Genomic DNA, 11,074 nt, shown 5'->3' with positions numbered 1-11,074 from the left:
CGGACGTGTATCACTGTGTGAATGGGTAGCTATTGCCCTGCTGACAGTAATAATCTCCTGCATCTTCAGCCTGCACTCCACTGATGCTCAGTGTAAACTGTGTCCCTGATCCACTGCCACTGAATGGAGCTGGAGTCCCAGAGTGACGGTTAGAAGTAGAATAAATCAGGAGCTTCTCCAGGTTTCTGCAGGTACCAGTGGATGGAGCTGGTACTAACAAAGCTGCTGGCTGTACAGCGGATAGAGACCATGTGTCCTGGAGAACAGACTGAGCTGCTGGAGACGGAGTCAGAACAACGTCTGCACTGGACTCAAAAAATACAACAAAAAATGATTATAAAATAATAATGCAAGAGTCAAATTAAATAGTGTTGTGTTAGAATACAAACAAAATGTACAGAAGCGGCTAGACAGATTTACTTCAATGAAAAGTTCTATTTAAAATGAACTCCAGTCAAGCTTTCAGATTTATAAATAACTATTTAATTATCACCTTGAGCAAAGAGCCCCCGTGTCCCCAGCAGTAGAAGCAATGGCATCATTGTACTGTGTGTTTCAGTGACTCTGAAAGGGCTGAGCAGTGACTCATCAATACTGTGTGTCTCAAAGTGTTTGGAGCAGTGAGGCAGGCACCGGTATACAAAGCAGCTTCCTTTATACAAATCCTGCTGCTGCTGCTGCTGCTGTCACAGATAGAGGAGATCTGAGCCGTGAGTGAGCACCAGTGTGATTGATAGGGTCGGGTTCACTTTGACTGTTTTCTTCTATTTTTCCCCCAGTCAAAGCTCTCAGTATATCACTGCTGTCTAATATAACTGATCTGTTTGTCTAAACTGACAGTAATATTTCTGTTTCTGTCATCATTTCAATGCTATTGAGAATTAAAGGGTATGTAGTGCCCTAACCGTAGGGGTATACCTTCCCATGTGCTGCTGCTGCTGCTGCTGTAGAAGTAACGGACCTGTCATTTTTCTTTTCATTGGTCACATTTTGACTGCTTCTTACTGTTATAAATTGGACATCTACTTCACTGTCTTTCACAGGCCTTTTCAAGATGTACCTTGAGCGAGCTGCTAGGAGTGCGTTTTCATGATTTCAATCAGACTGATATTTAACAAGCCAGGGGAAAAGGTATCAAACTCCTTGTGGCAAAGTGGTTGCTGATTATGAACAGGTGCAGAGGTGATGCAGTGCAGGAATAAACGGACAGAGATTTGTAATCCGGTATGGAAAAATATACGTTTTATTTTTAGTTATAATCCAGGTCTGGTGACCAAATAATAAACAACGGTTATACACAGCGATGCGTAAAACACGGAGAACAGTAACAGGGATTGCAGCCCTAAACAATAAACACAGCATCTCTCCCACAATATACAACCACGGTCACCAGTCCTGGGTGCGTGCTGTAGTGCTCGTGGTGGGTGATACAGTTTAAAGAGTGACAAATAGTGCAGTGCTGTTCCGGGTTCAGTGCTGGCTCTTAGCGACAGCTCCAGAACGTGTTAGCCGTCTATAAACACACAAGTATCAATTATAGACAAGACAAACAAAACAAACACTCACAATACTCTTAATACACAGTGCATGGGTCCTTCCGGGTCTATTTCAAAACCAAAAATGAAGGAAAAGATTTACAATTCTCCAGCCCTTTTTATGCGGTTATGCATGACCCCTTGGTATACGATTGCAGCTGATTCTATTGCCTGCAGCTGCTACCTCGTTTACCTTCCAGGTCAATACATTCTCACACTGGAGTTTCGTCTTTTTCCAGGCTGATTGACTTCCCGACCCAGGGAATGAACTGTCAGGACAACCTGTCCAAAGCCTTTCCCTTTCGCTACTTTGTACCCTCACAGGTCGAGAGGGAGATTTACAACCTGAACTCATATTTCCGTCACACTCCTGTATTGATTTCTTTATTGATTGATTTTGTTTGATGTTTGTGAAAGGGCGCACACAGTGTCTGATCACACTCCATTGCCATGGCGATCCCAGCTCACTGAGAAACACATGGCTCTTGTATTGACATGTTGTTTTGAGAAAGATTGGAACAAACCAGCTTTCTTTCATTTGGAATGAGACTGAATTAGTGGGGAGTCTGTGAAAATATAGTACATCAGTGAATTAAATAATGAAAACCCATTTAAATGAAAGCCTTTTCTATTGAAGTTTAATTTATTTTCCGTTAGTTTGCCCCTGTTTTACACTTATATATTAAGAATAGCTCCACAAATTGATGAAAGTGTTTTTCTCAATGATTCTTACCCTGAATGCAGATGACAAGTGCCCAGATGAAGATGCTGATAAAAGTCATTGTTGTTGTGGATTCTGTTGCCATGAAGGGCAGCTCTCAAACATTAAATTATTATTATTTAATGTCAACAAATGGAGGGGGACTAGACATGGTCAAAAAGCTGGTCCTGTTTCAACCAGTTTTTCAGTTCTGTTAAAAAAAAATCTTGTAGTCTGATATACTTTTCATAAAGTCTGGTAGCGTATTCCAGAACATGGCACCCTTAATTGAGCAAGCTGTTTGTGCAAACGTAGTGCGACGTCAAGACACTACACTCTCCTCTTGTGGTTGATCTTCTGGAAAGACCAAAGGTAGATCATTAATGCAGAGACTAAAAAATAAAGGCCCTAATATAGATCCCTGTGGGACCCCCATAGTACAGATCCTAAACGCTGATTCACTATTGCTTATTTTAACACTTTGTTTTCTATCCAACAAGTCAGACTCCATCCATTTCAGAGCCTGACCAGACAGGTTCAATTCAGACAACTTGTTAAACTCACAGGGCTAGAAACACTCCCAGAGCACTGAAGCATGTGCTGCCAATGCAAAGTGTCTTTTCTATGCAAATTGTCTTCCTTGGCACAGCAGCCACTTGTAGCCCAGCAGTGGTGTAAACACAGGCTTGGTGCTGTGTGTTCTGACAGAGCAAGATTAGCAGTTTAGCATAAACACTCCCGGGACAGCAGGACTAGACAAAGAACAGCTTTAATAGGAGCATATGAGGAGAGCCAATCAGCCGAGCCCTTATTCCACTCAACACAGCTGGAATGGAGTCAAGTGTGGAGAATGTGTTTAAAGCAGTACTTGCACTGTGTGTTCAGACAGAGCAAGATTACTAACTGCCCTGGCATTAACACTCCCAGGACAGTGGGACTATACAATAGAGCCCAGCTATTAAGAGTAGCATTGGAACCTGATTAGCACAGTCCTTAATGCACTCATTAAAGTGTAATGCAGCAGTACTGCTTATTAAACAGCAGCACCGTCGTGATTGAAGTGCAGTGAAGTTCTCACTGGCTTCAGTAACACTAGAAGACACTCAGGGCCTCATTCACTAAACGCTGGTAAATGACCAGAATTATATAAATGTTCTTAAGCTTTAACCTTAGGGTGATCTCTAAAATAAGATTGGATGGATTGGCAGTTAACTCATTTGTGAATGGTCCCTGCTCTGCTCACAGCATCACCAGTGGGCTGCCCTATTTCCTGAATGTTGTGACAGTACATACCGCCTGCTTTACAAACACGGTATTTGAACACGCGCCGAGGACCCAAACATTTTAGTACCCTGCAGTGAATAATGTCTTGAATATCAAATCCCTCCCTCGCGGTATTTCTGGTGTAATGTGCATACATTTCCCATCCATTAACATCATGAATTATATTGCAATGACCCGCATGCGGTACTTTTCCTTCGCATTGTTCACCACGGGTTAGGCTGCTCTTCACTGCTTGGTGAATGCAGCAGGTGTACACAGTAGCACACGGTACAGAGCCTCACTGCGTGTTAACACAGTACCGCTGTGTGATAAATTAGGTCCTTACACTTTGATGCTGGTAGTTCCTCTCTGTTGTGGGCAACGTTAGGAACTGCAGTCTGTGATGTTTAAGGCATTTTCAGCTGCGTTCAAAAACTAAAGGCATAATATGCCACCTAATATATCCTTAAAGCCCCTCAAGTGAAATACACATCAATGGAAAAGTTTTTATTTAATATTATAAGATGCAGCAATGTTTATATAAGTATGTCAGTAAAGCTTTTAATAACTGCTGAAATCAAAGCGAGAATCTTTCACTGCTACTACATTATGGACAACAGGCTCCCTCTTGTGGTCAGTGTTGATAACTACTGCATGTTTTGTTTGTTTGAGTTGAGTTTTAATATCACTTCTTAAGGAATTAATGAAATAATAAGTCCTGTTTGTTCATTTTCCCCTTGAAGCCCCTAGACTGCTGTGTGGTGTTTAACACTTGTGTAATTCTTCAGTAAAGTCACTGTCTCAGCTGATACACAGCACTGTCTCCAGCCCCTCGTCCCTCTGGCTCTTTAATGAGTTCAGAGTGAGGGGGAGATCAGATGACGTGCCCAGCCTAGGCTCTGGGAAAAGCTCGGAGCTTCAGCCCCTTTTCTGTCGGTCTGCTGGAGGTTCTGATACAGAAATCCCTGGATTGGAAACATAAAATCCGGGAATTCGGGAGTCAGGATATCCTGAAAATGAATTTTATTATTTTTTTAAAAAAGAAACAACGCGGCTTTGACCTCGACGTGATTTGAACACGCAACCTTCTGATCTGGAGTCAGACGCGTTACCGTTGCGCCACGAAGTCCTTGCATTGTGCATGCTTGTTATGAAATGCTAGAGTGCACAGCAAGCATGCCAAACACATGGTAATGCCGACGCTGATACTAGGAAAACACTCGGTATCACCAGGGTCATGGGAAACAGCCGACTCAATACGTGTTCGTTGCCAGCAGGGCTATGAAGTTGTCAGAAGTGTGTTTGATTCTCAGCTTTAAAAGAAAAGAAAACATAAAACAATGCGATTTGCTTTTATAAATTTCATTATTTGAAACGTGGGCATAAACACAGTTGTATTGGCTGGGAATCGTCTCTGATCAATTACTTGGAAAGCAGCTATGCTGACCAATATATCACCAACGGGGGAAAGCTGGCAGTACTGAGTGACACAGAAGACGAATTCTCTCAGCGCGTCTCCTCTGAATGCGCACTGGCACAAAGGGGCTTTGCTCATCTAATGACGTGGCAGAATGCAAAAATGTATTGGGTTAATTTACCAACAAAAGAAACATAAATAAAAGTGTATGTATTTATTTTTGAATAAACTATCTTGCTTCTACGATGGGACCGGAGACCTTACATCGGCAATCTAATGATCGGCCAACCCCAGAGAGATTTTGTCTTGACCAGGGATTAATATAATCTAAAACACAATCAAGAAAAGGCGTTGTCTTTTTAAGAATTCAACCTGCCAGACCGAACTCAGGCTAACATTCAATCAGTCAATTAATCATATATATTTTCTATAGCGCCCCATATGCGCTTCACAAAATCTATTTAAAAACAAGAAATTATCTAATTGTAAGCCTGGTCGAACAATGGAAGTCTTCAGTGTTATTTTAAACAAAGAGCGCTTTCCACGATTTAGCATGCATTTAGACAGAATATTAAGCATGTTTATTTATTTCTAATACTGGACCCTGTCTTAAAACTGTATTACATTCTGAATATGAATAGAGCTGAATTATTAGTTGTAGATAATACTTAGAATACCAGGTACATATTTAGCATTAAAAAGCAATACATATGATTTATTTATCAGTCGTTCATTATTTTGTGTATCAGCCGCCACACAAAGCTGAGCGCAGTGCGGTATACTGTAATGATGCTGCAGTCAGTCTGCCCGGACTGCACTTGAACTATCTTAAAAACACGAAGCCCCTAATAAACTAATTTGTAAAAGTTAGTAAAGAATTGCGCTAATATAACGAAGCTAAATTTGAACTCCTAGCTGGAGCAACGAGAGAGGGAGAGAGGGCGGTGCAGAGAAGGAGGGGGAGACGCTGCTAGGCAACCGGCTCGTGAACATTCCACTCAGCTGAGCAGAGACCGTTAGGATTTAAAAATGCGAACGTTCCGAGCGGCGTTAGGCGCTTCGTTAAATTAACACACCGTTGCTGGCATTTCAATTTTGAAGATAACCATATTTTAAATACTCAAATAGCACTGTATTAAAAAAATACTTTACTTCAGTTCCAGACCGTTTTCCAACAAATAAAAGGAGATACGTATTTATAATAAGTATAAGTTATGATATTAACACTAAACAAATGTGCATCAGTTTGATGTATAATTTATTTATTTATTAAATGTTGTAGTATTTTTTTTAATATTGTATTTTTTTCACAAAATAACATCCATACATTATCAGTTCATCTGCTAGAGTAATCAAATCACAAATATTACTCGTCAGTAATTCATACATAGACACGCTGTGGTAACTTCAAGAAGTTAAAATGTAAGGCTGGATTAATGTTTAACCAAATAAATAAGTAAATACATTAATAACGACATGAAACAAAAATACGTTTTGGTAGCTCATACGTAGGCCTATTTAAATTACAAAATGCGACCTGTTTTAGAAATTGATTTATATACTAACTGCCATTTAAATCTAAATTATATTTAAAACTGTTTGAGGGGCAGACTAGCATAGATGATTTCTAAAATCCATTAATATGTTAAACTATAACACCACAGTAGCACTCCGAGAAATATATAAATTATTCATTTGTAAAGAATTAGCTGTGAGATTATTTAGATAAATAATCAGAATTATGGATGCATGGATTTTTGATTAAAATACACCCACATGTATTTTTCTTTCATGTTGTAATTTATTTATTAATTTCATTGTAACCCCTTGCTGGTGCCACGGTTTGTCTCTGTATCAATTCACTGATATTTGAGGTTTTGTTTAGTACACACTAGCAGGTGATCTGATAATCTTATTGATGTTATTTTGTGAAAACAATAACACGTTAATATTGTGCTACAAAAAATGACTCGACGTGTTGTAACTTGTGCGGGTGATGTCATGTGTTGTCATGGCAGCGCCGATCATCATGGGAGGGGTTATCCGGGACAAACGCTTCCTTCGCTGGGTCGGAGAAACGCTGGAGTTCCGCTGGCTTCCGAGGTATCCAACCCGAATATCTAAATCAATACAGTGACAACAAAGGAATGTGACATATAAACCTAATGACTACATTAATGAAGCAGTAATACACGACAGGGTGTGTGTGTTATCATGAGGTAATATCACCACGCCTTGGGTGCGTTGGGAGGCACTAGACGAAGTGGAGTTCTTCAACCGCCCAGGAAGTGGTGATATATCTCATGATAACACACAGACCCTGGAGTGTATTATTGATATTATTAAATGGGTCTAGGAGTGTGTTGTTGTTGGTAAATAAAGAACTGTAAACTTTATTTTAATAATTTTTATTTGTGTCACCTTCCACTGAGAGAAGTAGTTCCACAGTATCTAAAAATGGTTAAATTAACAATTAAACATTTGATTTTAAACAGTTTTGTATAAGATTTTCTTTTTTGGGGCTTCGCTAATAGTTTCTTGTTTAGTCTTTGTAGATATTGAAGTATTTCATTGTTTCAACGTGCATGTCTGGGTTTTGTCCAGTAGATGGAGCTGCTGCTGCTGTTGTGGGAAAATAATTTATGAATCCACCCCAACGTAAATTTAAAGAGACAAGAGAATCCGTCAGGGAGAAGGGCCCAACATAAGGGAAAGTGGACAGGCCTGGCTTTGGTGGTTAACTTTGCACCAGCTTTTGTTTTCAAATGAAGTTAGTTTAAAACATTTCAACACGACACCCCCCTCATGCATTACTATTTTTACACACGAGGCTTCAAAATAATTAACAGTTAAACATATATTCATAAATCAGTGAAGCAAGGCTCTAGTTTGTTTCTTGTTGAAGCCTGGTTCATGACAATACATAATTGTATACTGAAATAGAATTTATATATGAAAATTGTTACCTAATACATATTTAATAAAAGGGACAAATGAGGGGGTGCTGTCTTCCTTAAATTTTATCTTCATGCTAAATAACTGAAGGTATAGTAATTGCCCTGTTACTGTTCAATATAAAAATAGGGTTACAGCTCAATGGAGGAGGAAAGTCTTTGCCCCCAGGTTCACACAGTGAATCAGTGAAGGGTCCTTGAATAACACACCATACTGAGAATGGTCTGATCAGGCCAAAGGAAAACATTAAATGCAGCAAGGAGGAGAGAATCCCAGTGACATGGCCATTCTGACACACACTAAAATGTAGAATTAGTCAATTACTTGCTGTACTTTAAATTTCTTCAATACTAGTATTTGTAGAGCTATTTTCAATATCTCATGCAAGGAAGTGTTAATATGACTTTATTACCCAACTCTGTCATTGAAGACTGGCCAACATTAATTTGGGAGTCACTTTAATTTATTGTGCAGTATCAAATGAAACATAAAAATGAATCGCAATACAATAAATCTCTGTTTGATCGCTATACAATCAATATGTTGTGTAGGCTAAATTGTATAAATAAATGCACGGAAACATTCAAATCCAAGCATGTTGAAAAATGAAATAGAGTGGAATAGAAACAAAGAAGGCTTTGACCTCAATCTGATTTGAACACGCAACCTTCTGATCTGGAGTCAGACGCGCTACCGTTGCGCCACGAAATCCTGTCATAATGCGTGCTTGTTATGCAATGCTAGAGTGTACAGCAAGTATGCCAAACACGGTAATGCCGACGCTGATACTAGGAAAACACTTGGTATCACCAGGGTCATGGGAAACAGCCGACTCAATACTTGTTCGTAGCCAGCAGGGCTATGAAGTTGTCAGAAGTGTGTTTGATTCTCAGCTTTAAAAGTAAAGAAAACATAAACCAATGCGATTTGCTTTTATAATGTTCATTATTTGAAACGTGGGCATAAACACAGCTGTACTGGCTGGGAATCGTCTCGGGTCAATTACTTGGAAAGCAGCTATGCTGACCAATGTATCACTAATAGGGAAAAGCTGGCAGTACTGAGTGACACAGAAGACGGATTCTCTCAGCGCGTCGTCTCTGAATGCGAACTGGCACAAAGGGGCTTTGATCGTCTAATTACGTGGCAGAATGCAATAATGTATTGGGTTAATTTACCAACAAAAGAAACAAAAATAAAAGTGTATGTATTTATTTGTGAATAAACTATCTTGCTTCTACGATGGGACCGGAGACCTTACATCCGCAATCTAATGATCAGCTAACCCCAGAGAGACTTTGTCTTGACCAGGGATTAATATAATCTAAAACACGATCACGAAAAGGCGTTGTCTTTTTAAAAATTAAACCTGCCAGACCGAACTCCGGCTAACATTCAATCAGTCAATTAATCATATATATTTTCTATAGCGCCCCATATGCGCTTCACAAAATCTATTTAAAAACAAGAACATATTTAATTGTAAGCCTGGTCGAACAATGGAAGTCTTCAGTGTTATTTTAAACAAAGAGCGCTTTCCACGATTTAACATGCATTTAGAGACAGAATATTAAGCATGTTTATTTATTTCTAATACTGGACCCTGTCTTAATACTGTATTACATTCTGACTATGAATAGAGCTGAATTATTAATTGTAGATAATACTTAGAATACCAGATACATATTTAGCATTAAAAAGCAATACATGTGATTTATTTAATAGTCGTTCATTATTTTGTGTATCAGCCGCCACACAAAGCTGAGCGCAGTGCGGTATACTGTAATGATGCTCCAGTCAGTCTGCCCGGACTGCACCTGAACCATCTTAAAAACACGAAGCCCCTAATAAGCTCATTTGTAAAAGTTAGTAAAGAATTGCGCTAATATAACGAAGCTAAATTTGAACTCCTAGCTGGAGCAACGAGAGAGGGCGAGAGGGCGGGGCAGAGAAGGAGGGGGAGACGCTGCTAGGCAACCGGCTCGTGAACATTCCACTCAGCTGAGCAGAGACCGTTAGGATTTAAAAATGCGAACGTTCCGAGCGGCGTTAGGCGCTTCGTTAAATTAACACACCGTTGCTGGCATTTTAATTTTGAAGAAAACAATATTTTAAATACTCAAATAGCACTGTATTAAAAAAAATACTTTACTTCCGTTCCAGACCGTTTTCTAACAAATAAAAGGAGGTACGTATTTATAATAAGTATATGTTTTATGATATTACGACTAAACGAATGTGCTACAGTTTGGTGTATAATTTATTTATTTATTAAATGTTGTAGTCTTTTTTTAAAAATATTGTATTTTCACAAAATAACATCCATACATTATCAGTTCATCTGCTAGAGTAATCAAATCACAAATATTACGCTTCAGTAAATCATACATAGACACGCTGTGGTAACTTCAAGAAGTTAAAATGTAAGGCTGGATTAAAGTTTAACCAAATAAATAAGTAAATACATTAATAACAACACGAAACAGAAAATACGTTTTGGTAGCTAAAACATATTTAAATTACAAAATGCGACCTGTTTTAGAAATGGATTTATATACTAACTGCCAGCCCCAACCTAACAAAAATGTCTAATGTCGCTCACTGTAACTAATGTAGTCTGCCGATCTACGCCACCCAGTGGTTTACAGGGCACTAGGATCCTAGATAAGATTAAATAAAAAAATATTAAAAACTATATCCCCTTCCGACCACAGGTTCAAATTCTCACGAGCGTAGAGAAGTTGCATTGCCAAACCAAGCAAGAGCGCAAGAAACAGCTTTTAAAAGTTATTACAACAATGGGTTTATTGCACAAAACAGTAGAACATACAATATAAAAAGACTCCACCACTTGGCTAGAAGCCAAAGTAACAAAAGAAATGAGAAAGGGGCTCCCTCTGTTAGCCGGGAGCCAAAGTTACAAATAAACAAAAATACACCGTCAAAAATATAAGTGTCTGTGTGATGAGTCAAAGGGGTTTCGGTCTGCGGAGGAGTACGCGGAACTTTGTTTTGTGACCAATTACAGTTCGGTTAATAAATATCAATACACCCCGCAGAACCGGAGTATATAGATTTTATTGTTATTACTCTATTGTGCCTTATTACTTGTTTTTTTTTCTCAATCATTTTCCCTAAAAGCGGTGTATATATTCACAGTCGCTAAGTTTTTAGCCATGTTTTATAATCATTTCAGCTGTTTTT

At 38.9% G+C, this 11,074-nt stretch overlaps 1 non-coding gene across 1 annotated transcript; it reads right to left on the bottom strand.

Annotated features, from left to right (window-relative positions):
• Positions 1-4,555: 4,555 nt before the first annotated feature.
• Positions 4,556-4,627, bottom strand: trnaw-cca (transfer RNA tryptophan (anticodon CCA)). The gene has a single exon. It is a non-coding gene; the product is annotated as a tRNA-Trp (tRNA).
• Between the last annotated feature and the right edge of the window lie 6,447 nt (positions 4,628-11,074).

This window comes from Acipenser ruthenus, chromosome 32 (genome assembly GCF_902713425.1).
Source record: "Acipenser ruthenus chromosome 32, fAciRut3.2 maternal haplotype, whole genome shotgun sequence".
In the NCBI taxonomy this organism is placed as follows: domain Eukaryota; kingdom Metazoa; phylum Chordata; class Actinopteri; order Acipenseriformes; family Acipenseridae; genus Acipenser; species Acipenser ruthenus.
The sequence above is the reverse complement of the archived record's forward strand: the minus strand, read 5'-3'. Positions and strand labels throughout refer to the sequence as shown.